General features: G+C 39.7%; 1 pseudogene; it reads left to right on the forward strand.

Moving 5' to 3' along the window:
• Window positions 1-912: 912 nt before the first annotated feature.
• On the forward strand, window positions 913-992 carry LOC146397470 (U2 spliceosomal RNA; annotated as a pseudogene).
• The last annotated feature ends 24694 nt before the right edge of the window (window positions 993-25686 follow it).

Consider the following 25686-nt stretch of genomic DNA (forward strand, 5'->3'; position numbering starts at 1 on the left):
CATAAAAATAGAGTTCTGAGTTACCTAGAAGAAAGGGAAACACATGTTATCTGATAAAGGGAGGCATACCAGCACACCTGGAGAAAAACTTCCTTGTGATCATCCCTAAGTAAGGCCAAAAAAGCTTGTACGTTCCTCTAAACCAGTGGCTCTGCAAGTGTGGTTCCTGGGCTGTCATCGTCATCATTATCATCATCATCTGGGAGCTTGGTGGAAACACAGATTCTCAGGCTCCACCCCAGACCTAATCAGATACTCTGTGGGGTGGGGCCCAACAATCTGAGCATTAATTAGCCCACTAAGTGTTCCTGATGGATGCTGAAATTTAAGAACCATTGGTTTAAATGTCATGGTTAGATGTTGAAAGAGGGGCCAGATGGAGTTATGGGTTAAGGATCTGGTGTAGGTTGCAACTGTGGCTCAGATCTGATCCCTGGCCCAGGAACTCCATATGCCAAGGAGCAGCTAAAAAAGAAAAGAAAAGAAAAAAAAAAAAAAAAAAAAGAGGGGCCAGGTGTTACTGCCTGCCTGCCTGGTTTAGCATGGCCTCAGCAATCTGCAAATACAGGTGACCCATTTCTTGGCCTCCCCCATGCCTATGGTCTTTGTATAACACTGGAATGGAGAGGCCAGAGCTGTCTGTCACCAGCTCTTTTCACACCCTACTTGTTTTTACAAAGACGATGGCTATTTTTAGAAGAATATTCTATTAGTTTTTTCACATTCAGACTTGCAGTGATGTAACATGAATGTGCCTTTGCATTTTCTTCAGCTGCAAATCTTTGTCAGTATTGCCAGGGAAAAACCCCTATAAAATATAACTAGTGTAATTTCTTCTCACTTTCTCCCATAACATGTGTCTTATCATTTTATTAGAGGTAAAAATTTTATTTATATCCACTAAGTCTAATCATCGCTTCTTGGCCTTTTGGCTAAGATCAAGTGTAGTATCCACTAAGTCTAATCAAAATTTCTAATTCCTCATAACTCACATTTGTATTTGTCTTCTCTATCAGCACACACATCTATCGGGTATTTGCAAAACTCGCTTTTCGCTTTCTGTGGAATTTCATGCTTTCGATTTTTTTCCTAAAGCAAACTGAGTGAACAGTCTTCATAAGATTAAAATGAAAAATCTAAATAGTTGTCTTTGAGTTTCAAAGATAAATGAGAGACTTGATGTTTTGATTTTTATTCAGGTGTATCATGCTGTATAGACTCTCCCAATGTACATCACACTGTTGAAACATTTCCAGGGATTCTGCATTGAAAGCATATGAAATTTTTGGCTTAAGTCAAGTAGACTATCATAAGTATGATCTTTCTTCTTTGGGCCACCCTCTCTAGGACAATGCCACTTATTATCTCTCTGTGTAAAAGCACACAGTTTTGATTGTTGTAGCTCTATAACGTCTTGAAATTGGATAGACTGATTCTTCCCAATTTCTTCTTTTTTTCAAAATAACTGTAATTGTTTTAGTTCCTTTGTCTTTCTATGTAAGTTTTAGATTATCTTTTTTTTTTTTTTTTCTTTGCTTTTTTTTAGGGCCGCACCAGCAGCATATGGAGGTTCCTAGGCTAGGGGTCATATCAGATCTGCACCTGCCAGCCTACACCACAGCCACAGTAGCACAGGATGGAAGCCTCATCTGCAACCTACACCACAGCTCAAGGCAACACCTGATCCTTAACCCACTGAGTGAGGCCAGGGATTGAACCGGCAACCTCATGGTTCCTAGTCGCATTTGTTTCCACGATGGCAACTCCCACGTTTTAGAATACTCTTGTCTATAGCTGCAAAAATTCTTGCTGGGATTTTGGTAGGAATTTTGGTAAACAATGTTATCATTTTGGGGAGACTGGCAATCTTTACCATGACATCTTAACCATGCTGAATTTTCCAGTCCATGAATATGGTATGGTTTTCCCATTTATTTAGATCTTTGATTTCTTTCATTATATATTTTTCAGTAAAAATACTCTGATATGTATTTTATTAGATTTATACCTATATTTTTCATTTTTTGAGAGATTGTGAATGGTATTGTGTTTTTAAATTCAATGTCCATGTGTTCATTGCTAGTATATAGAAACACAATACGAAGTTTTATGTTTATCTTTTATCCTGTGACCTTGTTGAATTTACTTATTTGTTCTTGGAGTTTTTTTATTGTCGTTGTTTGTTTTGTTTTTTTTTGGGGGGGAATCTTGTGATTTTCTGTGTAGATAATCATGTCATCTGCAAATAGATTCAGCTTTGTTTTTTTCTTTTCTGATGTGAATGCTTTTTCTTGCCTTATTGCACTGGATAGAATGTACAGTATTATGCTGGGTAAGAGTGATGAGAGTGAATGAACATCCTTGCCTTGTTATTGATTTTAGAGGGAAAACATTCATTTTCTCACCATTCAGTGTGATGATATTAACTGTAGGTTTTTTGATATATAATATTTATCAAGTGGAGGAAGCTTTCCTCTATTCCTATTTCTCTGAGAGTTAAAAAAAATCATGAGTACGGATTTTGCAAAATGCTTTTTCTGCATTGATTCATAATATGATTTTTTTTCTTTAACCTGTTAATGTGGTGGATTACATTGATTAATTTTTGAATATTGGACCAGACTTCTATCACTAGAAAAAAAAAATCCCATTTTTTTTCATGCTGTATAATTCTGTTTCATATACTGCTGAATTCTATTCTATTTGCTAGTATTATGAAAAGGAGTTTTACATACTCAGGAGGGATATAAGTTGGTAATTTTCTTTTTTTTATACTGTTTTTGTCTGGATTTAGCATCAGGGGAAAACTAGCTTCATAAAGTGAATTGGAATCTGTTGCTTCCTCTTCTAGTTTCTAGAAGAGATTGTATACAATTGGTGTTAATTCTTCCTTAAACATTTGGTAAAGTGCTCCAGTGAAACTATCTGGGTCTGGAGGTAAGAGAGACCTCCAGGTAGTCTTAAAATTCAAATTTCTTAATAGCTATAAGTCTATCCAAATTACTTGTATTGTATTGAGTGAGTTGTGGTAGTTTATGTTTCTTGAGAAAGAGGGTCATTTTATCTATTGTCATATGTATGTATCTACAAGTTCAAGAGTTGTTTATCATATTCCTTTATTTTTCTTTTGATATCTAAGTATTTTTAGGATATTCCATATTTAACTCCTGATATTTGTAACTTGTATATTCTCTTTTTTTCCTTCTCAGTCTTGCTAGAGGTCTGTTAGTTTTATGGATATTTTCAAAAACAGCTATTGTTTTCATTGACTTTTCTCTACTGTTCTTCTGTTTTCAATGTAATTGTTTTCTGCTCTTTATTAAGTTTTCCCTTCAGCTTCCTTTGTGTTTCTTTTCTTTATTTTTTTGGTTCTTGAGTTGAGAGCTTAGATTATTGATTTTAGATTTTTTTCTTTCCCAATGTATGCATTTAGTGCTATAAAATTTCCTAAAAGCACTGCTTAGCTCTGTCCCACATATTTTGATAGGTTGTGCTCTCATTTCTATGCAATTCAGTTTATACTTTGATTTCTTTTGAGACTTCTAATTTGACCCATGGATTATTTGGAAGTATAATGTTTAGTTTCCAAGTGTTTGAAGATTTTCCCATTATCTTTCTGTTATTGAACTTTAGTTTGATTGCATTGTGGTTGTAGAACACACTCTATAGATATCAATTCTTTCAAGTTTGCTGAGGTTTATGTTATGGCCCAAGACATAGTCTATCTTAGTATATGTTCTGTGAGCACTTGAAAAACATGTGTATTCTGTTTTTATTTGGTGGCGTGTTCTATAAATAGTGATACGATTCTCTTGATAGAATGTGTTATTGAATTCTTTGTATAGCTTATTTTCTGTCTAGTTGTCCTATAAATTGTTGAGACAGGGGTGTTGAGGTCTCCAACCACATTTGCGAATTTGTCTATTTCTCCTTTCAGTTTTGCTCCATTATTATTCAGCTCTGTTTTTTGGTACCTACACATTTAGGGTTGTTACATCTTCCTGGTAGACTGAACTTTTTATCATTATATAATATTTTTCCCCATTTCTTGTAATTTTCTTTTCTCTGAAGTCTGTTTCTGCTTTCCTTGATCACTGTTTGCATGATATATAGGTTTCTATTATTTTACTTTAAATATGACTTTATTATTACATTTGAAGTGTGTTTCTTATAGATAGCATATAGTTGGGTCAGATTTTTAAATCCATCTGGTCAATTTTGGTCTTTTAATTTGTCTATTTAAATAATCTACACAATGTAATTATTGATTTGTTAATGCTTACATCTGCCATTTTATTTTTTGGTTTTCTTTTCTCGCTGTTTTATTTTGCCTGTGGCTTGCTTGAACATTTTTTAAAATTCCATTTTGATTCATGTATAGTGCATTTGAGAGTACCTTTTTGTGTAGTTTTCTTTTAGTGTTTGCTCTAGATACGACATTTTATATACATAACTTATCACAGTCTATTGGTGTTGATATTTTTACCAGTTTGAGTGGAATATAGAAGTCTTACTTCTCTTTTGTCCCTTTACTATCTCCTATTTATAACACATTGTCTTATGTATTTCCTCTACATCCATTTAGAACCACATGATTCTGCAAAATTTGCTTCAACCGTTAATCATAATTTAGAAAACTTCAGAGGATAAGAAATCTATTTTACTACCCATACTTTTACCTATCTTGGTCTTTTTTATTTCTTGATGTTTCAAACTTTCTTCTTTTATCATTTTATTTTTCTCTGGATAATTTTCTTTACCTTAAAAAAAAAAAGGATAAGTATGCTGGTGATAAATTCTTAGTTTTCCTTTATCTGAGAATGCCTTGATTTCCCCTTCATTTCTGAAGGATACTTTGCCAAGTGTAGAATTTTAGGTTGACATTTCTTTTTTTAGTACTTGAAAAATACTGTCACTTTTCCTGGATTCTATGGTTTCTGATAATTAATCTGCCATTATTTGAATTACTTTTCCCTATAGGTAAGGTGTTGTTTTTCTCTGGCTGCTTTCGAGATTTTAATTTTATTTTTAGCTTTCAGAATTTTAATTGTGATGTGACTTGACATGATCTTCTTTGGGTATATACTGTTTAGGATATCTTCCTAAATCTGTAATTTTATGTCTTTTGTCAAATTTGGGAAGTTTCCAGTGATAATTTCTTTGAGTATTTTATCAACCTTGTCTTCTTTCTTATCTCCTTCTAGGACTCCAACGACATGAATTAAATCTATGTTATAGTTCCATAGGTCCCTGAGGCTGTGTTCCCACCCTCCCCAGTCTATTTTCTCTCTGTTCTCTTGCAAACATCTTCAACACCTTTGGCTTTCTCTCTTATTTGGTTACTCCAAGCCTAACTAAACTCAATTACCTGCTTACACCTGTGCAGCAAAACATTAAACATAAAAAGTTCTCAGGCTGGGGAGTTCCCACTGTGGCTCAGTGGAAATGAATCCGACTAGTATCCATGAGGATGCAGGTTCAACCCCTGGCCTTGCTCAGTGGGTTAAGGATCTGGCATTGCTGTGAGCTGTGGTGTAGGTCGCAGATGTGGCTCGGATCTGGCATTGTTGTGGCTATGGCATAGGCTGGCAGCTCTAGCTCCAGTTTGACCCCTTCTGTGTGCCAAGAGTGCAGCCCTAAAAAGTGAAACAAACAAACAAAAACTCAGGATGACTGGTTGTACTTAAATTTGTGATCACACATTTAAAATAGGTGCTTCTTGGGGAGTTCCCATGGTGGCTCAGTGGGTTAAGAACCTGACATAGTGTCCATGAGGATGTGGGTTAAATCCCTGGCCTCATTCAGTGGGTTAAAGATCCAGTGTTATCACAAGCTGTGGTGTAGGTTGCAGGTGCAGCTTAGATCTGGTGTTGCTAAGATTTGACCCCTAATCCAGGAATTTCTCTGTGCTGTGGGTGTGGCTGTAATAAAATAAAATAAAATAGGCACTTGGCATTGTCTGAGATCCAAATCTCCTTCATAGTGGGTTCACTTACTCTCCAAGGTGACTTTTCTTTTCTTATCAAATCTCCTGTAACATCTTCCTTCCTCCTCTCTTGATTAGTGAACTTGTTGCCTCCTTCAAGAATACTCATTTCTCGGCAAACAAATCTTTAAGACTCCCTGCCCCTGTCCAGATATTCTCTCATTTTTGTTACAGTGGAAGAAGAATCCATCAATGTGTGCTGCAATTTCCTTTTCCTCGCACCTTCCTAAAGACTCTGTTCCTGCAGTCACCCTTTTTCTCCTCCCTGCGTCTTGTCTCTCTTTTACAACTGGATCATTCTTGAAGGTCTATAAGCTCATGTTCAAATATCATTCTCTGTCTGATTTATTTTTGTTTAGCATAATGCCCTCAAGGTCTATCCATGTTGTCACGAATGGCATATTTCTTCTTTTTTAATGGCTGAAAAATACCCATTGCATATATTTATATATTTTTAATCCATTCATCTGTTGATGGACACAGATTATTTCTTATCTTGGCTATTGTAAATAATGATATAATAAACATGGGAGAGCAGATATCTCTTTGAGATAGTTATTTTATTTCCCTTGGATATATTATACCCAGAAGTAGGATTTCTGGATCAAATGTTAGTTCTATCTCTAATATTTTGAGGAACTTCTGGGCTGTTTTCCATCATTCCTATGCTAATTTCCATTCTCACTAACAGTGCACAAGGGTTCCCTTTTGTTCACATCCTTGCCAACACTTGATATCTCTTGTCTTTTTGATAATAGTCATTCTAACAGGAAGGAGGTGATACTTCAAGTAATTTTGATTTCCATTTCCCTGGGGATAAGTGATTTTAAGCATCTTTTCATGTACCTATTGGCCATTTGCATGTCCTCTTTAGAAAAATATTGATTCAGGTCCTCTGCCCATTTTAAAAATCATATTATTATCATTTTTTCTGTGGAGTTGTATGAGTTCCTTATATATTTTGGATATTTATACCATTATTGTTACATGGTTTGCAAATATTTTTCCCATTCCATAAATTGCCTTTTAATTTTGTTGATTGTTTCTTATTCTTTGAAGAATCTTTTTAGTTTGATATAGTCCCACTTATTTATTTTTACTTTTGTTGCTTGCACTTTTTTTAGTGTCCTATCAAAAAAAAAATCATTGCTAAAACCAATGTGAAGGAGCTTCCCCCCATGTTTTCTTCTACAGATTTCACAATTTCAAGTCTTACAATCAAGTCTTCTTTCAAGTCTTAATCCATTTCAAGTAAATTTTTGTGAGGGATACAAGACAGGGGTCCAGTTTCTTTTTTATGCCTGTGAGTTTCCAGTTTTCTCAGTTCCACTTATGGAAGAGATTATTCCTTTTCATTAAATATTCTTGGTTCCCTTTTCAAATATTATTGGCCAAATATGCATGGGTTTATTCCTAGGATCTTGATTCTGTTCCATTGGTCCATGTGTCTTTTTTTATGCTGGTACTATACTATTTTGATTGCTATAGCTTTGTAGTATAGTTTAAAATCAGGTAACGTGATGCCTTCAGCTTTGTCCTCTCTCAAGATTTCTTTGACTATTTGGGGTCTTTTTGTGGTTCCATGCAAATATTAGGATGTCTTTTTCTATTTCTGTGGAAAGTGCCATTGGAATTTTGATAGGGATTACACTGGATTTATGGATGGCTTTGGGTAGTATGGACATTCTAACGATATTAGTTCTATCAATCCATAAACAGTATATGTTCCAATGTACCATTTATTTGTGTCTCCTTCACTGTCTTTCATTGAAATCTTTTTTTTTTGGGCGGGGGGAGGGGGCTGCATCTGTGGCATGTGAAAGTTCCCAGGCAAGGATATGAATCTGTGAGATCTAAGCCATGTCTGCCACCTATACCACAGCTCATAGCAACATTGGATCCTTAACCCACTGATCAAGACCAGGGATTGAACTTGCATTCTCATGGACACTAGTCAGGTTTGTAACCAGATGAGCCACAGTAGCAACTCCCATCAAAGTCTTATAGTTTTCTATGTACAGATGTTTTACTTTGGTTTAATTTATCCCTAAGTATTTTAATCTTTTTGATGCTATTGGGGACAGAATTATTTTCTTTATTTCTCTTTCAGATATTTTGTTGTTCATGTATATGCAACTGATTTCTTATGTTAATTTTGTATCCTATGACTTATCTGATTTGTTGATTAGTTCTAACATTTTTTTTGGTAGAATACTTAGGGTCTTCTATATATAGTATCAAGTCATTTGCAAACAGAGACAATCTTGTTCTTCCTCTCTGATTTGGGTCTCCCACAAAGGTACTTTTGTCTGTAGATGATTTCCAAACTATTGTTGTTAAGGGGGGATGCAAATGAAGGATGCATTCTTTCTTTCTTCGATGCAACCATTATGATGATCATGGTATATGTCTTTCTTGTTCCCTTTTTTATGCTCCCCATGTTTGTATTTAATGTCAAGCGTTGTTATGTCTAGTATCATTTTGCATTTTAAAATTATGTATTGATATAGGTCAAATTTATTTATTTTACTTACTGAATAAAATTGCATTAGATGGACAGACTTCATTTAATTTATTCATCAATACTTCACTGCCTTTAATGTTTTATTATTGCCGAGAGTACTGCTCTGTGTAGCCTTGGACACGTTTTCTTATGCAATATTCAAGAGTTTCTCTGGCAGAGACCAGGAGTGATCCTATGGTTATCCATTTTCAGTTTTACCTGAAACTATAAAACTGCCCTTCAAAATGGCAGTAGATTCCTGCCAGCACTATGAACGTTCTTGTTTCCCTATATTCTCCAGCAATTGAAACTATCTGACTTTGAAAAATATTTGGCAATCTAAAAGGTATGAAACAAGGGATCTTTAAAAAAACATGCAAGCTTCCAGCCCTTCACTGGGGTTCTTACATTTAGAATAAAACCTAAACCTCAAGAAGCAGAAATTTATAGATCATTGTAAATCAACTACAATACAAAATCGAAAAAAAAAAAAAATCTACACCTTAAGAAAAAGATGTGGCTTAGTAAAGCCTTGCATAGGCTGGCCTCTGCCGGGATCTCCACCATCCCCTTATGCTGTTCGTTCTCTGTTTTACTTCAAATGCCAGGATTGCGCTGAGCCCTTTTCTGTTTCTCAAGCCAGCCAAGCTCTGACTTGTCTTGTGGCGTTTGCATTTGCTGTTCTATCTACCTGGGCTATTCTGTTCCTAGCTCTTGGCTTGACTGTCAGCTTCTCTTCAAGGCATCAGGATGAAGGGAACAATCTTACTTCCTTAAAAGGGCCTTCTTAGACCACCCCATGTAAGATGGCTATTCCATACTCCCCCCTCCCCATTTATATTAAAACACTCCCTTTCATTTACTACAATCTGTTTATTTATATTTACATATTTATTATGCACAGGTAATATAGATGCTGCTTCTCTCCTGTCTTCCAAATCTCCAGCAAGCATCTTTTAAATTCCCAGCCAACTCAGGATTATGCAGGGAAGGGAATTTTGGGAAACAATACAAATCTACCACAAATCCAATATTCTTCTTACGGATTAGAAGAAGAATAGATATTTATTGGATACCTTTTATGGGTCAGGGACTATGCCAGGTGATTTACACATATTTTCACTTAATCCTCAGAATAGCTCTGTGAAGTAGGTGGTATTATTCTCACTTTGTAGAAGACTGAAGCTCTAAGAGATTAAACAGCTTGTTGCATGTCATATGTTATTAAGTGATATCACTGGTATTTAAATCCAAGTCTTTCCAACTCCAAACCCATTCATCTCAATGACACAGTCCCAGGTTTTAAATTATTAGATAATTTTATTGTTATTTATGCCATTTTGGTGGATTAATTTTGTCTTAGAAAAGTAAAGGTGTCAGGGACCATTAGCTTTTTATCTATATAAAAGTCTCCAATGGGGAGTTGATTGCTTGGATGGCCTGCTTAAGTCAAGATGACTCTCTGGGGCAAAACCTCTAAATTAGTTTTTTTGGCCATGCCCATAGCATGTAGAAGTTCCCAGGGCCACGGATCGAACCTGTGCCACAGCAGTAACCAGAACCACAACACTGAAAACACTGAGTCCTTAACCAGATGAGCCACCAGGGAACTCCTCAATTATTAATTTTTATTTATTCATTTATTTAAAAATTTTTTCTCTTGGCAAATTATTTTATTGATCTACCATTCACTCTAACATTCAGTGCAACTGTTGCTTCTCTTTTTTCTCTTAGTTTTACTGAGATACAATTGACACGCAGCACTGTATAGGTTTTTTTTTTTTTTTTATATTTTGTCTTTTTAGGGCTGCACCTGTGGCATATGAGGTTCCCAGGCTAAGGGTCTAATCGGAGCTGTGTCTGCCGGCCTGCACCACAGCCACAGCAACAGTAGATCCAAGCCTCATCTGTGACCTACACCACAGCTCAAGGCAATGCTGGATCGTTAACCCACTGAGCAAGGCCAGGGATTGAACCCAAATCCTCATGGATAGTCATTGGGTTTGTTAACCACTGAGCCATGACAGGAACTCCGGCACTGTACAGGTTTAAGATGTATAGCATAATGACTTGGCTTACCTATATTGTGAAATGATTACATCAATAGTTAGCATTGGACCTCAACTATTAATAGGCATAGAAGTCACCCATAGAATGGATGATGCTCACAAGTATTACCCAAGCTTGTTTAAGAGTTAGAATAACTTGGAAAAAATCAAAGTACAGATTTTTTTTTTCTTCTTATGGCTGCACCTGTGGCACATGGAAGTTCCCAGGCTAGGGGTTGAATTGGAGCTGCAGCTGCCACCCTCTGCAACAGCCACAGCAACACCAGATCTGACCCAAACCTGCAACCTATGCTGCAGCTTGTGGCAACACCAGATCCTTAATCCAGTGAGCCAGGCCAGGGATTGAAGACACATCCTCACAGAGACTATGTTGTGTTCTTAACCTGCTGAGCCACAGTGGGAACTTCAAAAGTACAGATTTCTAAGCCACTCTCCAGGGGATTTTAGTCATCAGGTTTAGGGAGGGGGTGGGGAATTATTTTTAAACAAGTGTCTTAAGCAATTTGTATCATATGACAAAATTGGGAAACACTGCCTTCCACTTTACTTCAAAAGCTTTTGATAGAATGGCAGCTAACTTGAGTTTGACAAGGAAGGGCTCTAGAATTTTAGAAAGAAAGGCAGGGGTACAAGGTACATCTTGCAGATGAAAACAAATTTTACAACCAAATGTTATTTATACAACTGAATATACACAGACATATGTGAGTACTTGTATAGTCAGAAGTGACACAGAAAAAAAAAAGCCCTCTAGGCATTTCAAGAGAGAAAATTTATCCAAGAATTGGTAACAGAGGTGTTGAAGAGGCTGGAGAAACAAAACAGGGGAAGCCAAAGTAATCCAAAGAGTAGTAACTGCAGGAAACCACGAGCTCTCCAGGGCTGGAAGGACTAAAGGAGAACAGAGTGATCTGGAGCCAGGAGGTGACGGAGGCTTAGCCACTGTGGGGGTGGACTGCAAAAAAGGGAAGGAGATGGTGGGAGAGAGAGAAAAGGACAGAGGCAGAGAGAGACCTGAATCAGAAAGACAGACAGGGAGATTAAACAATGGCTTCTTCCCTCTTCCTACTTTTGAGTCTCCTCCAGGGTCTCTCATTGGCTGAATATGACTGGAATCCAGCTGGGAAATGAGTGTGGGAATTGTAGTTGGCAGACGTCCAGCCCCTTGTGATACTTACAGAGCAGAACATAGGTGGGCATGGAGCTGAGGGTCAATGGGCAAACAACCAGTGAAGTGTCCAGTCAGAACACAGTCATGACCTGAGGCCTTCAGGTGGGAAAAGGAAAAAAGTCACAGTCCAAAGCAGGGACTGATAAGAGTTGTGTCCATTTCACTCATAGTGTTGGTTAACACTGTATGACATGGCTCGTGACTTCATGCATGGAAAGAGAATCTATCATCATAGTCTGCATCAGAAGTTGAAACTAGCAGTCCCTGGGATGAGGTAAAAAAAAAAAAAAAACTTATGTGTTAAAAAAAAAAAAGTTTGAATTGGTTGCTGAGTGCAAGTTAAGACATTTCACATAAAAATCAAGGATTCCAGCTTCTCCTGAAAAGTCAGAATATGTGACAAGATTGGAATCTTATTCCAACATAGCGATAGTCAGCAGGAAGAGGTTAGTGGCAGCTCCATTTAGACAGACTGTATGTTCCTCTTATGTGCCTTCCTCACCTATATTATGTGCCTGGTCTCTGGGCATTGAGTCTTAATATACCATTATATTTTTAAATTACAAGTTTATGAAGTTTTTTTTTTTTTTTTTTTTTTTTTTTAAGAGCTGCACCTGCGGCATATGGAAGTTCCTCCCAGGTTAACGGTTGAACTGGAGCTGCAGCTGCTGGCCTACACCACATCCACAGCAGTGCAGGATCTGAGCCGCATCTGTGGCCTACACCAAAGCTCTGTGGCAATGCCGGCTCCTTAACCCAATGAACAAGGCCAGGGATCAAACCCGTATCCTCATGGTTACCGGTTGGGTTCGTTACCACTGAGCCACAATGATAACTCCACAAGTTTAGAAGTTTTAGTTTCTTAGCTTATTAAAATTGTGAGAAAAGAGATTTATCTGTGTTGCAAGTAATTTCCTATTGTTTGCATGCTATAGTGAAAAAGGATACGGATAACGATGATGATGATGGTAATAATGTGATGAAGGAACTATTAATCACCAGGTGAAAATATCTAGAGGTGAATACTGACCTCCCAGAAGATACTACCAATCCACTTTAGCCCTGAAAATTTAGCTCTTTAATGTAAACAAAATGTCACATTAATGGAGCTTTTGTTTGTTTCTAAAAAATTTGGGTCTAACATTAAATTCTCCCCTCTGGGTACTTAATGCCTAGGTCCCTGCACATCTTACAGGGAAGAGAAGGATCTCAGATATGTGTAATCTTCTATTTCCTCAGTAAGCAAGTAACTATAGAAACACTTAGCAAATAGCTTGGTGACACATCTGAACTCTAAGAAACTTCAAAAATTAACTTGCAGTTGGACAGGAGCTTTGATTAGGAACTCTTCAAAGATGCTTTTCTTTACATCAGCATAAAGTTATTACCTGGCTTTGCTATTAAGGTTTTAAGAACTGTTTGAGCACAGTTCTATAAAGAAGAATTTTTATCCAGCTGACAGTGGGTCAGTAGCTTGTCGTACATTTGCATGTGAGTATTATAAGGGAGCTGAAAAGATCATTCATTGTATCATCTCTGTGGAAATTAACACCAAACCTTGGAATTCCAAAGCTATATGGTTCACCAAAACTAGGAGGGTGTCCTTGACTTAGGCTGAAGACTCCAGGGGATCTCCCTACGCTCCACCCCCACTTTCTGGCATCCTTATGGTAGTGATGAAAGGCTTGGAAGTTTTAATCCATAATGGGAATGTGAAGTGCACAAGGGAAAGGGGCTCCCTGGTAAGATCAACCTTCTTAAACATCTTCCCTCCCATTACTTGAAAAAATTTTAATATAAGCAAAGAAGCAGCACTTCATTAGAATACATTTATATTAGGGAAAGCATAAAATATTTACTTCCAAAGTTAATGACGATGATGAGTTTTCATTAAATTAGCATGTGCATTTGAGATCAGGCTCTAGATTCAGTTCCTTTCTGAATTTTGTTTGGGCTGCAAATGTTGAGAAAATTTCCAATCCACACAAATAAGTCGTTGCAAATGGTAAAGGATTTAAAGTAGTTGTTTTTGCAACTTGGAATGTTTTCAATTAAGCGGAGGTGAGAGGAGATTATTCTGAATTTTGCACATGAAGAAATTAACACAGCAGCATGAGTCTGTGTGACCTACCAAAAGTGTTAAAATTGAATTATTTGAGTGAAATGTTTAAAAACTAGTTTTTTAACCACAGCCATATCTTTGCAGTTAAAACATTAAATTACAAAAGGCTTATAATAAAATTTAGTAGTTACTTATCCAGCCCTCTTCACCTCTGATTCCTTTTCACAAATACAACTACTTTCAACTACTTTAAGCTTCTTTTTTTCAAGTACTTACAGCCACATCTGTAAACAATCTTGTGCTACTTTTTCTTAAGTAACCCATTTTGAATAATATCTATTACGTAGCTTTCCTTTATGGTGGCTGAGAACTTACCCTGTTAGTTCTCACTCCCTCCTCTTCTATGTTATTTGTACCTCTAGTCTCTCAATAGTACAAAGCATGGTTAAAACTTAATATTTACATTATAATGACAATGTAAATATTGTTTGCTGTCAACCAGATTGCTTACTGTGATCATTTCTGTTACAACTTTTATTTATCCCTGAGTTAATAATTGCTTAATTTTTTTCATTTGCTTAGTTTACTCTGTGACTGTTATGGGCTAAATTACGTCCTCCTCAAATTTGTGTGTTGAAGTCCTGTCCCTCAGTACCTCAGATTTGGACATAAGGCCTTTAGAGAGGTGATTAAGTTAATGAGGCTGTTATGGTAGGCCCTAATCCAGTGTGACAGGCGCCTGTATAAAAGGAAATTAGGACATTAGGACACAGACAGACATGTACAGAGGAAAGACCATGTGAAGACACAGTGGGAAGGTGGCCACCTACAAACCACGGAGAGAGGCCTCAGAAGAAACCAGCCCTGCTGATACCTTGGTCTTGGCCTTGAGCCTCCAGAACCACGAGAAAATGAATTTCTGTTGCCTAAGCCACAAGTTGGTGGTATTTGTAATGGCAGCCCTAGCAAACTCATACTGTTGACTCACCTTTTTTTTCCCCCAAATGGTCCAACAAACTTATCAATAACTTTCCCCAGACTCACGAGAGTTCCAAACATTCTGTCCACTCCTCCCACCTTCCTGTCCCGCACACAACCTTTCAGGGATGCTCTCAGCTACTGTGGAACCTCGGTACTCAGCCCTCCCTCAGAACACCTGACTTAGTGAGCCTTGGGGTCCCATGGATCTTCTGGGTGGCATGTCTGCGGGCGGGAACAGCCTAGATGACCACACTTAGTGCCCTGCCCACTGTCCTCCTGCTCTCATCAACATGACTGGTTCTCTAGGCCCTCGCTAACATCCTTGGGCTTCTTTTTCACCACTCTGTTTGTCTGCTTCACTTGTTTCCTGACTCCTGTGTCATCCTCTTTTAGATTTACTCCCTCCTTTTGCCAAAGCAAACTTCCCAGTGATTTTCTAAAAGCAATACATGGGAAACAAAGTCTTAAATCCTTAAATATCTAAAAATGTCTTTATTGTACCCTCTTGCTTGATCCATAGTTTGGTCACGTATAAATCATTTGAGATGGAGAGTAAATTTTTCCTTAGAACTTTGAAGTTATTGGCCTACTACAGTCACCCAGTGTTGAAAATCCCAAGATATTATTTTTCTTTCTTTTTAAGACCTACAGCATATGGAAATTCCCAGGCTAGGGGTCAAATCAGAGCTACAGCTGCCGGCCTATGCCCCAGCCACACCAGATCTGAGCTACATCTGTGACATACACCACAGCTCCCATCAACGCCAGATCCTTAACCCACTGAGCGAGGCCAAGGATCAAACCCACATCCTTACAGGCACAATGTCAGGGTCTTAACCTGCCAAGCCATAATGGGAAGTCCATTCCCCCCACCGCCCAGGGTATTTCTAATGGTCTGATTACTTGTATCAGTATAAATGAGGAGCGATCCCAAGGAAAACCCACTTAGAAGCAGTCCTTTGCAATTACACATATAAAATAATGCAGGAATAATGTGATTTTACACTGTGCAATGATACATGTAAAAGCACTTAGGAAATTCTGAAGTATTAGACATGAAAAATATTCTTTCCACAATTTGACCCTGGTTGGAGGGGTGTTCAATAATGTGGAAGAGAAAGACCTGTCCAGTGATGTACGACTCAGTTCTCTTTATGCTTAATTCAAATTTGGGTCAGGGAAATCAGTTATTTTAAGGAAGCAGAGAGAAATGGCCTATTTGGTGTGATATCTGAGGAGGCTTCTGGCTAAAATAGGCCATAAAATGATGGTGGGGGAAACATGCATATTCTGTTAGTACAAAGAAACGGCCTAATTCAAAATTCACCCAACAAATGTTCATTGAGCACTGTCATGGGCCAGACCTAGTGTTAGATGCTGGGGGTGGAGAAGAGAGTCAGGTAGACCTGGCCTCTGGGACTCTAACATCTGCAGGGGTCCTGTGAGTCAGATTTGTGGGGGAGATGAGGTTCACATGAGAGTAAAGAATGGGTGGGGTGGAGTTCCCGTCTTGGCGCAGCGGAAACGAATCCAACTAGGAACCATGAGGTTGCCAGTTTGATCCCTGGCCTCACTCAGAGGGTTAAGGATCCGGTGTTGCTGTGAGCTGTGGTATAGGTTGTAGACATGGCTCTGATCCTGCATTGCCCTATGGCTCTGGCATTGGCTGGCAGCAACAACTCCTATTAGACCCCTAGTTTGGGAACCTCCATATGCCACGGGTGCAGCCCGAAAAAAAAATGACAAAAGACAAAAGACAGAAAAAAAAAAAAAAAAAGAATGGGTGTGGTGATCCATGTGAAGGACAGAGGGAAGAGAGCTCCAAATGAAACAAATAGTGTCTCCTGGGCATGGAGAAAATTAGTGTTTTAAGAACCCAAGGCAGAGTTTCTATTGTGGCTCAGAGGGTTAAGAACCTGACTAGTATTCATGAGGATGTGGGTTTGATCCCTGGCCTCATTCAGTGGGTTAAGGATCTGGCATTGTGGCATAGGTCACAGATGAAGCGTGGATCTGGTGTTGCTGTGGCTGTGGTGAAGCCTGCAGCTGTAGCTCCGATTTGACCCCTTGCTTGGGAACTTCCACATGCTGAAGGTGCAGCAAAGAAAGGGAGGAAGGAAGGAAGAAAGAAAAAGCCCTAAGGACCTTCCATGCGCTGTAGCATACTGGTTGAGAGTTGGGAGACAAAGCTGGAGGATTTGGCAGATCATCACCTGTGTAGGACTTTGGTCTTGATCCAAAGCACAAGAAGCCACTGTAAGCTTTGGTAAGGGTGTGTGATGTGATCAGATTTGCTTTTTAAAAAGGATACTCTGAATGGATGGGAGAGGATGTAGGCAGGAGGCCAGCTATCATCATCCAGGGAGAGATGAGGTGGCCCGAACTTGTATTGTGGGGTCAGAAAGAGGTGGGGAGATTCTGGAGACATTGGGAGGCAGAATCGACCAAGATGCAATTTTTTGTTCTCCCCAGAGAGAGAGGTGTTTTCTGCCAAGGGCACTGAATGGCAATGGCATGTGGACAGGTGTAGGACAGGGAGGGTGGGACAGTGACCAGGCAGAAGGAGTCCATGGAGTCACAGAATTCCTGCAGGCCGAGGCCCATGGGATGAATCAGGAAATCCTGTGGCAAATACCCAGAGTTGGAAAAGTTTCTCATGTCAAGGTGGACAGCAAGGGGGTGGGGACAGAGCATCAGGAAGGCAGGCAGTGGCCAGAAAGTCAGTTCCTGGCCACCTAGAGACAGGAGGGGTGGCCTTGATGCTGCTTCTTGAGTCGGACTTAGTGGGGCTCCCTGAGCTCTCAGTGAGGGTATGAATGTCCTATGGGGGCTGGGCTCCCAGAGAGGAAAGGTGACAGCAGGTAAGTACAGATTCCCATCAGCCTTGCCAGTTCTGCCTTAAGGATGCAGAAATATGGCTCCTCACAGGTGACTCAGTTTTGCCAACATGGCTGAAAAGCAGTTTCCAAACATCGTTCTGTGCATACTATTCAAGAAGGAGATAGAGTATATTCCATTGCTCAGATATATTTGTCCACAGAAGCCTATTTTCCATGACTTGGAAGTGAATTCTCTAGAACTCGTTAATTTCCATTATGGAGACATGTCTAACTTACAGAGAGACTGTGAGATGGGGCAGCCACGCCCACTCTGGGAGGAGAGAAGAGATAGCATTTCAGCTGCAACTTGAAAGGTGTGTGGGGTCTGCTGGGTGACGAGCCGCACAAGTCGAGGGAAGTTTGAGATGAAGTGAAGTGTGCTCCAGGGGCGAGGCAGGGCGCGGTGGGACCAGCACACTCACTCACTTACATAGGATTTGTGTGTTTCGTCAGGAGGAGATTCACTGCTCTGAATGCAAAGGCTTTGGGCCCTTGTAGAAGAAAATTTCTGAGACAGGACTAAGTGAGAAATATGGAATGGTGAAGCTAGGGTTAGTCTATGGGACTTGGAATAATAGCTAACAATAGGGGAATTTCACATCGTCACACAGCAGGGAGACAAGGAGGCTCCTTTGAAGTGGAGGGGGTATCCCTTAGACCTGTTCGGGGTATTGTCCTTGACCGGTTGGATGAATAGTTTATTGGCATCCCATAGAAAAAGATTAAGGTGACTTGGTTCATGGCTTTTCAGACTTAAAATCTCCAAGTTCCCTGACTCGTCACGAAAACGCTCTGAGATAGTTATAAAAACGACGTGACCATCAGAGGGCGCCAAAGACAAAAGGATGCTGCTATTTTCCGGAGGCGTGAGTTCAACAGACCGCTCTGGTAAAATAGGGCATAAAAGGGAAGGAGAGAGATCTGAAGAGGGCAAGGAGGGAAAGAAGAAAGGATGAACTCACAGGGTTACAGACACATTTATAGTCTTGGTAGCAAAGTATGAAAATTACAGAGCCAAACAAAATCTACTCACTGTTCAACGAGTGCCCGTTTTAAAAGATTTTAGGAAAGGGACTTAAATTTTTTTACTCTGAAGTACAGTTTGTGTTTCGGCTCCAGACCCCAAACGCTTTGTGGGTGAGCCGGCCCTTCTCTTTGAAGACAATTGTCTGCCTTTTCTCCAGGGGCTAAGTGAAGATAATCCCTTCAGTTTCTAGTCCTCAAAGCGCAGGTCCGGAAGGGCTGAAATAGAACATTTCTTCCCGTGGTCTTGGCTTGCTTCTAGGGGAAAAGATGAAATTCTGTTCCAATATACCTAAATTGTCCAAGAGCCACTCAAACAGTAACACTTGGTCTTTGTTTTTCACCTGAATGAAGCATGTCTAGAGCATCTCTGCTTTTATTTCTGCAATGCTAACATATCCACGTGTATAAACAGCATCGCTGAGTTGAAAGAGCTTTATTACTAGAGTCATGTGATTTTAAGACTCTCTTGAATTGTTTAAAAGTGCTTGTTTGTTTGGATGGTGAAAATTTAAATAATTTTTTTTGCCTCTCCCTCAATAGTTTATATTTATGACCAGGTAAAATGCTAATTTTCATGAAAATAAATGAATTTCAAAGAATTCTGTGATCCATGACAGACTGTTTGGAATTTTTATTAAATAACACAGGACTTTATCTTGAAAAAAATGTTTTTAACCTAGAAGCACAAATTAAGATGTTTCTTCAAGGAAATGGAGCTCTTTTTTTTCTGTGGTGCCCAATTTCCCAATGAGAGCAGAGGAATTCAGCTTATAAATAATCATTCATCAGAGAGTCCAAAAGGCCCTGAGAACCTTAGGCTGGCCTGACCTTGGACACCTAGAAAACTTGAAATAGATTTACCAGAGAGTGCAAAAGAATTTGTCAGATGAGGAGATTGGTTTTGAAAATGAGAGCGTGTCCCTTGCTAATCAGGTAAGTATATACATTTTCTCTCTCTCTTTTTCCTTTTTGGTGGGATGTCAAAAAAAGTTGTGTGGATATGATACAGGAGTTGCTTAAGCTTAACACCCTCCTCCTCCAACTAAACAATAGATCTCTGACAGCATTTAATATTGAAAGCTGTTTCCATGGAACTGTGGAGGCAGTTTTTATCCAAGAGAAGAACTGGGCACAGACAATCAACAAGGATAGGTATAAATGGGCAGCTTGTGGATGGAGAAGAGCTAAAAGTGGGGACCTCTTGGGATTAGTGTTTTGATGCATCTGTAATAAATGACCAGGAAGAGATGAAGGACAAAAAACTCTTAAGGTTTGTGGAGAACACCAAATGCGCAGAATCCTCTCTGGGCTGAAAGTCAGACACGCTTAGAAGCAGGGAAAGGAGGCAGAATCAAGTGTAGTGTGTGTGTGTGTGTGTGTGTGTGTGTGTGTGTGTGTGTGTGCATGTGTGCATGTGTATGTGGGTGTGTATAGGCCTGTAGGGCAGGGTGGGAGACTGTGGACCAGGAGTAGAGGTGTCAGGTTCAAAGTTCCAAATGAGGAGGCTTTGTAGGGTGTGATCAAGCCAGGGCATGGCTCTGTGGGCTGTGTTACCCTCTGTTATCCATTATTGCCAAGTAGGGGATCTGCTCAGCTTGAGTTCCAGAGGCTGAAGGTTAACCCTTTTATGTGCTAAAAATTTGGTGTAAACCTTTTATAGCAGATTCTTTGAAATAAAACCAAATGCTCTTCTGCCGTCCTAGACTGTATGGAAAACAAAAGAGTACATGCACTTTTTTTTTTCCCACTAGGTTCACAGCTGTGAGCATCTCTGAATGCTGGCAGCATTTGGATTTGGAAGGGATGCAACAAATACTTGCATATTACTAGTGAAGGTCAAATGGATCCCACTGCCTGCAAGAGGCAGGTAGAATGTGATGCCCAGTCCTGTGATATGTTCTTCCAACTATTTCATCTCTTTATTTCTCTTGTGATGATGTGTCTTCTTTTTGCCTCCCTCCTTCTCTCCTTTCATGAAATATATCAAACATACAGAAAAGAACTGAGAGTAATTTAATGAGCATTTTTGTACTCACCACTGAGATTTAACAGTATTAATATTTTGTTGTCTGTGCCAGATTTTTTTTTTTTGAGTGTATAAAACACTGCATATTCAATGGAGGACTCTATGGAGCTTTCTCAAAACCCTTTTCTCTCTCGCCTTCCTTCTTCTTAACCACTTTTTTTCCCAAAGTTAATACATATTCTGATATTAAATTTTTACTGTATTACACATGTTTGTTTCAAAAAGCAATGTACGGCTTTTGGGGGAATATTTCTGTTTCTATTTTTTAAATTTTATTTTTGGCCACACCCATGACATATGGAAGTTCCTGGGCGTGCCACAGCAGTGACCCAAGCCTCTGCAGTGAGAATGCTGGATCTTTAACCCACTGTGCCACAAGAGAATTCCTTGGAGGGATATTTCTAAAACTTACCTAAATGGTACAGTGTAAGTATGATTCAATAGACTGATTTTGTCATTTAACATTATGTTTTGGAGCAATAGTATGGTGGTATATTTAGATTCAATGTATTCATTTTAATTGTTGCTTTGTGTATTTAGTAGAATAAAATCAAATAATCCATTCACCTTTTGATGGGCCATTTAGGTCGTTTATAATTTTTCACCACTTATAACATCCTTGTGATTTCTTTGAGCATATATATATGGCTAAGAATTTTCTGCTAATACATTAGCCACCAGCCACATTTGGCCCTTGTGTGCTTGAAGTGTGGCTAGTCCAAACTGGGCTGTGCTGTAAGTGTAAAATAACATGCTGGGTTTTGAAGACTTAGTGTAAAAAATAGAGTGTAAAAACTCAATAATTAAAAAGATATAGGTTACAATTTGAAAGGGTTTCTTGGATTAAGATATGTAAAATAGGAGTTCCAGTCATGGCTTAGCAGTTAACGAGTCTGACCAGCATCCACAAGGACGCAGGTTCGCTCCCTGGCCTTGCTCAGAGGGTTAAGGATCCAGTTGCCGTGAGCTGTGGTGTAGGTCTCAGACGTGGGTCGGATCCTGCATTGCTGTGGCTGTGGCATAGGCTAGTGGCTATAGCTTCGATTCGACCCCTAGCTTATGAACTTCCATATGCCATGGGTGTGCCCCCCCCCCAAAGATAAGTAACAAAAATCATTGAAATTCATTTTACCTGTTCCTTTTTATTTTTAGTGTGGCTACTAGGAAATTTAAAATTACACACGTGGCTTGAATTTGTGGCTCCCATATTTCTATTGGACAGTGCTACTGTTAGTAAGATTCTCTAGGATCTGGGTTTTGTATATTCTTCTCATTTTGCCCCCATTCCTTCTTTTTGCTCTTAATGGCACTTGATTTTTAGAGGCAGTGCTTACCTATGAAGGACCTCCTTTCATTGCAAACCTCCCAATCATGTCATTCTTCCTGTAATCCTCCCTCTTAGGCTTTCCCTGGCTTTTAATTTCTGCCTGTGCAGGGTAACTGCTGGGGATACTTGTGTGTTTTCAGATGCTCTGGATGGCTGAGGGTGTTTGATGCTTGACTCTCTCGGATAAGGGGGGTGTGACTTCATTATTTATGGAGTTTGGGGGTTATCGCAGCACTCCATTATGCCTTCTCAAAATTATTGGCTTGAGATTCTGCTTAAGGACACAGATTTAGCTCTAAGCTATCACGCCCAAACTTATAGTATCTGTGAGTCAGCTTCTCTACCCAAGAAACTGAATAAATCTCTGAAATGCTAATCCATCTTTAAGGAGCCCAATAGTCAGAGTTTCAAGAGAGAGTTTCCCCTCCCTTTCTCCCCCACGAACCCGGGCCATTATTCTCTCTAAGAAGGCAGGGATTTGAGACACTCTCAATCCTGCTTGAGACAGGGATTGGAGATGCACCATTCTCGCGGCTATCACAGCAGCCTAAAAGATGGCAGCTAAGCCAGGCTGGAAGGAGCTTCTGTTCCCTATAGTGGTGGCTCCCCCATGTGTGACACGGCTCTGCTCTCTCGGCATCACCATTTCCAATGAGAAAATAAATTGCCTCTGTGCAGTCGCATGCAAAGTAGAGAGCCCCCTGAGCCGGCTGGAGCTGCGAGGTTGATAGAGAGCAGAGTTCTGTGCACTGATTGTCAGGGGGTAGAGCCTGGTATGATTTTTCATTGTCTGCTGAACTCTGCGCACACCCTCTTGGAGTGGGTCTCCAATTCGAAAACAAATCTTCACAGTGGCTTTTCCACCCTGCTCCTTTTGAGAAGGATGGAGCTGTGGTCCAAATTTTTCAAAAAACCCACAAAGTTGAGTGACATAGCTTCTATTTCAGCAGCACTATGTCTACTTGACACTGAAGCCTCCTCTCTACCCAGGCTTTGTCTACACAAAGGCAGGGACTGTGCTGTGGTTAAAATGTGGACTTTGAGGTCAGAAAGAGCTGCATTTGAATTGCAACTCTACCACTTTTGTTAGCCTTGTGAGCATGGACAAAGAATGGGCCTCATTGTCCATAAGTCTCCTGTTCCACAGCTGGAAAATGGGCACAACAGCAACACCTGCATCTAGTTACTGGAACCATGGCAGCTATTATGACAGCTATTATCATCATACAAACCAATTTGGAGAGATTTCAATGAATCAAGCAAGTGTTTGGATGCTTTGGGAACCAATGGGCTATATGTATGTTTGACTTCAACCAGTTGTTTTTCAAGCTTTTTTTTTTTTGCTTTTTCCAGCTAACTCTGAGATGTTTGCCTCATGATCATTGTTTATTTTTCCATGAGTGATTTTCAAATGGATACTCTGCCCCCATCTCCAGGAGGCTATATCAGAATTTCGAGACAATATAGCATGTCTGACAAAAATACATGAAATTTTATGCTATGGTTCACATTTGGAAATTTTTGTAAAAGTAAAACTTATTTTTAGTACACGACTAGTTGTGGCTCAGGAAGTATGACAGTTTTCTTGGCTGGTCAGGCTACATGAATGTAATTCTTAGAGTGAACTTGAAGGTGGGGAGAGACATGCATGTGTGAGATTTTGGAGATAAACACAAAACCACGTGAGGGCTGACTCTCCTTTTCACCTGTATTCCTGCAATTCTGTTACTTGCCACTAGGCGTTTGTGAGTGCCGTCATGGACTGTAATCATTAGATCAGGGGAATAAATCTATTCCTGGCTAATTGGCTTGTTGCACTTGTTCTCTGGAAATAGAATTTAATTCAATCTATTGGTTGTGGTTATTAGAAGCCATCCGAGGCAAGCTGGAGGAAAAGAGTTAATGGGGCCAGGCTGTGCATTGTTAAAGAGCCCGGCATCACTCCCAAGGGGAGTGAAAATTAGTTCTTGGGAGGTAAAAAAAGTCTGAGTCTTTTTATGTATACAACACACTGGTATAAACATAAACAGATACACAGCATATCTATATGGTTTGAAATCTAATGGGGGGGGCAACTAGGGAAAAATACCTGCAATGACTCCTTTGGGGGATGGTAACGGAAAGAGGCTGAGAAACACTGCCTTGCTTCCTGTGGTTCATCAGAATTATCTGATTTTTGGTGAAGGGATGAACTAGTGAGGTCCAAATGGTCACTCTTAGCTTTCCCTGGGGTACGAAGCCCCCAGAATGTCATCAGCCCCCATCCCACCCCCACACCCTGGGGGCCTTCTTCCTGGAGGGGCATGGAGTGAATATCCTCCAGCTGCTTTTATACTCCTATAAACACATTACCTTAATGCGCCTGCTTACAATAGCTACCTTACCTCATTTTCTTTCTGCTCTTCAACTTGGCCTTCAAAACCTATCCCTTTTGTATTTTTTCTGCTGCTGCTATTTACTTCTAAAATAAGAACGAGAGCGAGAGTCCCACTGATGGGTGAATCTTAGTTTTGCCCCTGACCCTATGACCCTTCACGTTCAAACAAGATATAATTAGTTCAGTGGGTGAGTTACTGTGTTAATCCCCATTGTGGGCTGTTCTTTCCATTCTCACAGCCAGCTCCACACAGGCCTGGGCTCTGTAGCCAAAGGAGCTGGTCGCCTTCTCTAAGGGTGGGGCTGGCTGTCCCTCCTCTCCCCACAGCCTGGCAGAACCAGGCTTCCACCTGGTTCCGTCCTTCCTTCCAACTTTGGGATTTTATTAAGGCGTCAAATGTTTTTTTTTGTGCTTATCTCACTCTACATAAGTGATGCCCTAAATCACACATTGCCCCCCATCTCCATTTCTTGAGGCAAATCATTTTCATTTCCATGATTTCCTGCACTTCTTTTTTTAACTAGGAAAATTTCATTGAAGTTTAGAAGACCTGCAATTATCAAATAAATAGAGGCAATACTATAATGATAAAAAGTAGACAATGAAAGAATTTTTTTGCTGTTTGGGAACACATTGAGCCGTGTATAATGTGTTTACTTTCCCCTTGATGCTTTCTACTTTTTTACAAGTTATTTTTGTCTGTGCTTTGGATTTTCAAGGTGATAGAGCCTCAGCTACAATATGCTATTATGCCAGAAAAGGTCAGCCTTCAGGACATGGCACAAGGATCTTCCAAAGTCAGATGTTCCTGGAACTGTCTAGGAAGGGGGGGCCATTGCAGGAGGAAGACAGGAAGTAATCCCAACTGCTGGTTGTTCCTGATTCAGGCACATCTAAGGGGGTCTTTTCACCCCACAAGATAAATGGATGAGTGGCTTGGAACTCACTTGTCGATGTAGGAAGAAATAACCACAACCCAGGAGAAAAAGCCACCCAGAATCCTAGGAATGCCTTGGATTAGAGAGCCTTTATTTGCTGAGCCACTGGACTTTCATGTGCATTTGTTCCAGGGGATACAGAGAAAAGTACTTCAGTCCAGATTTGATATTTACTTGCATATAAAATTTTTGCTGCCTTCTTCCAACATGTGCTCATTGGTATTAGATGTGTTTGCACATGTTGTTCCTTCTACCTGGAATGGCCTTATTCCTACCTGTTTGACTGATAGTTTGATGATTTGGTGAAGTTTGTTTTAATTAACACTTTCCTAATCATGAAC

Source organism: Sus scrofa, chromosome 13 (genome assembly GCF_054392235.1).
Source record: "Sus scrofa isolate SSC_HxYL_T2T_F1_AM1 chromosome 13, Sscrofa_HxYL_maternal_Yorkshire_Landrace_v2.0, whole genome shotgun sequence".
Taxonomy (NCBI): Eukaryota; Metazoa; Chordata; class Mammalia; order Artiodactyla; family Suidae; genus Sus; species Sus scrofa.